Consider the following 5,864-nt stretch of genomic DNA (forward strand, 5'->3'; position numbering starts at 1 on the left):
ATTGAAGCTTCAAATAAAAGTTTTAAAAACTCATAACAACTATATAAATATAGCATATAACTATATATATATTAGAGATGCACTAATGTATCGGCCAATAATCGGTAATTAACATCGGCTGATAAAAGCAATTATTTGCACTATTTGCCTTTAGCCGATTGTTTAAAAACAGCCGATGATCAGGTCTGATTATATCCTAAACTAAACTAAACTATTGGTATCTGTATCGGTAGATATTATTCTGAATAATCGGTTATCGGTATCGGATGAGAAATTTAGTATCGGTGCATCTCTAATATATATAAAATATATATTATATAATAAATTTTTAAAATCTTATTTTGTGAAACAAAAACTAGTTTTTGAACTCCGCATCATCAAATTATAATATTATATATAATATAAGGCCTTTTTGCAAGTCAGCAGAATTAATTTGTTTTCAAGATGCTGGATTTTTTTTAAGTACTTTAGAAGATTTTTACTTCCCAGTGGGCATTATAATAGGCTTCAGTTTCTTTACACAAAATGTTATATTCAAGATTCAATATTTTATTTGTCATGTACACAGTTATATAGAGAATATATAACCAGCAGTGCAATGTAAATCAGGTCATCTCCAAAAACTGTGCAATTATTTGTAAAGTGTATATAACAAAGATGATAAGATAAAGAAAGAAGTCTTGGAAGTACAGGGCAGTATATAATTGACTTAAACACAAATTATCTATCTTTATTTGTTGGTGTGAAATGTGACCTGGACGTGTTCTTGACGGCTTTCGTGAGATTCATCTGAATGCGCCGTGGTCTGTCAGTGATGCTTACAGCAGCAGGTTTTGCTAGTTTGAAATGTAAATGACTGTAAATGCTGATTTTGTCTTTGCGGTGAGGAGAGCTGAGACGAAGGTCATTTTCAGTCAAGCTGCGATTAAGAGCTCAGCTTCAGTCCAGGACTTTTACTGTTTTATTGAGTCTGACAGGAGCGGACGACAGTTATTTGACCTTTGAACGTCCAGATATGAATAATGGACTATATGTACATGTAAATGTGGTTTTAAGCATTTATATGCCACTAGCCATGCCAGAGTCAACAGATTTAATGCACTGTAAGTCGCTCTGGATACATGCATAATGCCACATGCATAAATGTAAAGTCTTGTGCATCAGTTTAAAGATGCATGAAATAATTCTGTTTTATATATCTTCAAATGACATTTGTTGTCTCAATCAATCATGCATTTGTTTATTTTATCCCAAACAGTATCGTTAAACCTATTTAGACAGGACTAGTTTAATAGAATGATCATATGGTAAATGTATGTTTTGCAAACATACTTTGTCAGTGTTTCTCTTGCATATTACTGAAAATTATCTGCTAACTTGGGTTTTCTCGAGAAATCTAGAAACTTTCTCATACTTTATGCACAATTTTCAGATTCAACACAGAAATTAAAGTTAGTGTTTTGATCTTTTCTTTGCTGCCAAAGAAACTCATTGCTGAAAGCAGCGTCAAATTATCCAGTGAAACACTAATAAAATAATTTGTTTCATTTGTGGCAAATAGCAGATGCTTTTATCCAAAGCAGCTTGCATTGCATTCAGGTTATATATTTTATTGGTTTATGCCTCATAATCGAACCCATAGTATTGGAGCACCATGTCTTCTATTCGAGCTTCAAGAACGTATTACATTAGATTCTGTAACTGTAACTCACTTAGAGTCATTTAGAAAACAAATCCCATCCGAATAGTGCTGACAGCATTGATTTTGTTTTAATAGATGGTTTTGTAGCCTAGAACAGTATAGTTGTATTTCTACTTGCAGCTCTGAATTAGTTTATATATTTAATTGGGTTTCTTATCACTTGTAGAGACTCTGACCGTGTGTCCTGCTTTCTTGTTTTTTTTGCATGCCTTAAACCCTCCTGTTTTTTGCATCTGACAGAAGACAGCTCAGAACACACTGGACCCTTTTATATCGTTAATGAGTTTATTTATGATTATATTCAGCACAAGAAGAACATAGAGGGACAAATGAGGAGTTACTGTGACTGTGTCTATCTGCTTCGCCCGTCTCTTCTTCCTCTCACGGGACGTCATTAAAATCCAGCGCTCGTTCCCGATCCTCCCAAACTCCCAGCGCTGCGTAGCCGCGTCACGTTCACCTGCGCCAGGTGATCTTTCTCAAGAGACCGTGACCGTCTAATACGGCACAAAACAAGTCAAGTGCTCATCTGTTGCTCTTTATTGCTCGCTCTTGTTCTCAGAATGGTACAGTAAAAATTATAGTATTTCGAAATATTATTACAATTTAAAATTACAAAAAAAAATTACAAGCTACGAACCAGGAGATAACTACATTTTTTCAGAAGTTTGGGGTTTGTAACATTTTTTTTTTCAATGTTTTTGAAAGAAGTCTCTTCTGCACATCAAGGCTTTATTTATTTGATCAAAAAAATGCAGTAAAAATCAGAAATATGATTACAATTTAAAATAACTGTTTTCTATGTGCATATCTATTAAAATGTAATTTATTTCTGTGATCAAAGCTGTATTTTCAGCATCATTACTCCAGTCTTCAGTGTCACATGATCTTCAGAAATTATTCTAATATGCTGATTTTCTACTCAAGAAACATTTCAGATTTTATGTATATATATATATATATATATATTATAAATTATTATTATTATTTTGTAATAAATATTCAAAAACTTTTTTTTGTACATTTTTGTGAGAACCATGATACGATAAATTTTTAAGGCTTTGATGATTACAAAGTTCAAATTCATACTTTCATGCTCTTTTGTCTTATTATTAACCATGTTTATTTGAAATACATATCTTTTGTAACATTATAAATGCCTTTACTGTCGGTTTTGATCAATTTAGTGCTTCTTTCTGAATAAAAGTATTAATTTCTTTGTAGAGCGAAATTGAAATGATGCAGTATTTGACAGTAATCTCTGCAGAACAAAACACTGCAACTAAATTTACGTGAACGTCCACAAAACGTTTCATTATTGTTGAAACGGTGACTTTTTTTATTTTTTTTGGGATTCCTTGACAAATAGAAAGTAAAAAGAAAATATTTTTTCTGTCACTTTTGATCATAATGCCTCCTTTCCTGAATAAAGGTATTCAATTCTTTTAAAAAATAATATCTTACTGACACTAAACTTTTGAACGGTAGTATATACTAGCACTTTTTTATTCCTACAAGCATCATTTTACCTCTGTCACCCAACATACTAACATTATCTGCAACAACCTGATCTCCGCAATCTCCCGGGGATCCTTCAGCGCTGCTGTACGGTGTGACTCACGATTCTCGATTGAAATAAAAGCTTCCTAACCTGCAATCATCAAACAGCCCTCGACACTCGCTCTCCCTCATTTCTCTCCGCCGCGCCGCAAATGACTGTTATCTCATCAAATGGATGAGTCTTTCTGTAATTTGAAGGCAATTGCTGGTCATTTTCGGTGTCTGTGGCTCTCGTTGCCTGCCGGCGAGAGCTCATTGAGATTATTAGACTTTATCTGGAGAGGGAAGGGAAGCCCTCGGCTGCTGACTGAGGTGGATGACTAATTGAATATTTTGTAAAGCGCTCTTATCTGATTACTGTGTGTGATTCCTTGTAGGTGATGAAACGTGTGAAGCCGGGCATGAAAGAGTATGAGATGGAGAGGTGAGTATTGATCCGTTAATTGATTTAATTGATTGATTGAGCTGCTGGTGTCTCTAGTGTCCTGATTAAATCCTCTCACCTAAAGTGAAGCCTAATGAAGAAAATCACACTCTTTTCCCATGAACTCGCTCAGAATCAGTCCGTGTTTCCATTCATCTGAGAGCCCAGCAAAGTAACTACTTTACTGTATAACCCACAGACTTAGTTTGCTGGTTTTGACAAGATGTTTTAACATATGAAAGCATCCAGTTGTTTTTGTCAGTCTGGTGTTTACAAACTAATTTGAGTGTGCGTGTATAACCTCTTTAACCGTTATATAATGAATATCTTTTAGTTTCAGAGTATCTAGTGTTCTCTGTTTAATCAGTGGGAGGTGTTGATCTTCTAGCTGTGTTAGTGTTTTTGTGCCTGATAAGACCAGCCGACCTCTGCTCTCCTCTCCAAACAAAAGCTCTGATAAGCTGCGGCTTTTTACAGGGATTTTCTCTCAATATCTGCAGCTGGAGAAAGTGTAAGATAACACGACTCCTTCCACTCGTTTTGTCCTCTGAAGAAGCGCCGCAGTGATGTCCGGAGGTCTCGAAGCGGGCCATGCAACACTGGCTTTATCCAGACCTTCAGAGATTGTGATGCATGATCTACCTCCTCTAATGATACCGTGCCTCTCAGCTCTGGCCGCCCTAGTGCATGCTGGGATGCGACCTCCGCATTCATCTCTCCCCCTCTGTGTGGTCTGGAGAAGCCAATTTCCATCCAATTTTCTTCTAACTTTCTTTTTTCCCCGTGAATGTCAGTTTCCTGCAGGGATCGCGAGGGCTTTTAATGCGAGCTTATATATATATTTGTCTATTTATTTATTTATTTTAGGATTGCTAAGAAATTTCAAATTAATTTTATTTAAATTTTATTAATACATTTTTAGCTTTCAGGGTTTTTTTTTTTTTTTTAGGATCGCTTCTTGGCTTTTTGACAGATCGATCAGAAGTAAATGTAGAAAAAATATACAACGACCAACGCATTCATCTCTCCCCCTCTGTGTGGTCTGGAGAAGCCAATTTCCATCCAATTTTCTTCTAACTTTCTTTTTTCCCCGTGAATGTCAGTTTCCTGCAGGGATCGCGAGGGCTTTTAATGCGAGCTCTGTTATGCATCTGCTGCAGTCCTACAGTCACATTAGGCCATTAGGGGCCAGTGATTCACTGATGACTGGACATAATGAGAGAGACTGTGGCAAACAGGTGTGAGTGAGTGAGTGAGTGAGTGAGTGCCCATTAGTGGCCCGCACAGGCTGCTGCATCCCTTGGGGGAAAGCGAATCGAATTAAATTGAGTTTTGTCGCAGGAGCGAGCGCAGTGGAGGATCCTCTCACCTCTGCACAATGCTGGAAACGTCATTATTTATTTTTAACTCCTTAATTCTCCTTTGAAGTGTGTGAATGTGTGTGTGTGGCATAGCTTGGGCTGGCCGCAGTGCTGATGTCAGATTGAAGGTGCTTTCATCATCAGTAGAGGACGTTTGGAGAGCATGAGTTTACTGAAAACACGAGAAACATGAGAGGATAACAGCAGGGAAATCCATTGATCGCCTTCTTTTTAAAGCAGTGAATCTCAATCTTTTTGACTGTAAGGTCCTCCACTGTCCACAGCAATATCCAAAGCTCTCTCTCCATCATTTGTTTCCTCTGCTCTGTTTTCCAAACGTATTTGTGTGTGTGTGTGTGTGTGTGATTTATTTATTATATATAACAATATATTAACTATATATTAAAATAACAATTAATAATATATTTCTGTGAATTTTATTAAATTATTAAACTTTTTGTGAATTATTTCTGAACAAACACATTTAAATTCACATTATTTTTTTCTTATAGGTAATTCAAAGCAGATGTGTGTGCGTGTGTGTGTGTGTGTGTGTGTGGCACAACAGGACAGACCCAGAGGCAAGGTTACACTCACTAGGGACCAGTGCACAAGATTCGAGGTGAAACATCTTCACAGAAACAAAAACATGACTGGATTTGCTCAAGTTTGTACTAGCTTAAGTTTGCAAACAAGTTGATTGAGTGTAACTACATTGACATTCAGAAGTTTGAGGTCAGTGAAATAAGTCTGTTCTGCTCACCAAGGCTATTTGTTTGATCAAAAATACTGTAAAAATAGTGAAATATTATTATGA

The 5,864-nt window shown here is 36.2% G+C and overlaps 1 pseudogene; it reads left to right on the forward strand.

The window, feature by feature from the left end:
* LOC107731864 (xaa-Pro dipeptidase-like) overlaps nucleotides 1–4,201 on the forward strand; it is a 31,780-nt pseudogene extending 27,579 nt beyond the window's left edge.
* The last annotated feature ends 1,663 nt before the right edge of the window (nucleotides 4,202–5,864 follow it).

Source organism: Sinocyclocheilus rhinocerous, unplaced genomic scaffold (genome assembly GCF_001515625.1).
Source record: "Sinocyclocheilus rhinocerous isolate Xijiao unplaced genomic scaffold, SAMN03320098_v1.1 scaffold309, whole genome shotgun sequence".
NCBI lineage: Eukaryota > Metazoa > Chordata > Actinopteri > Cypriniformes > Cyprinidae > Sinocyclocheilus > Sinocyclocheilus rhinocerous.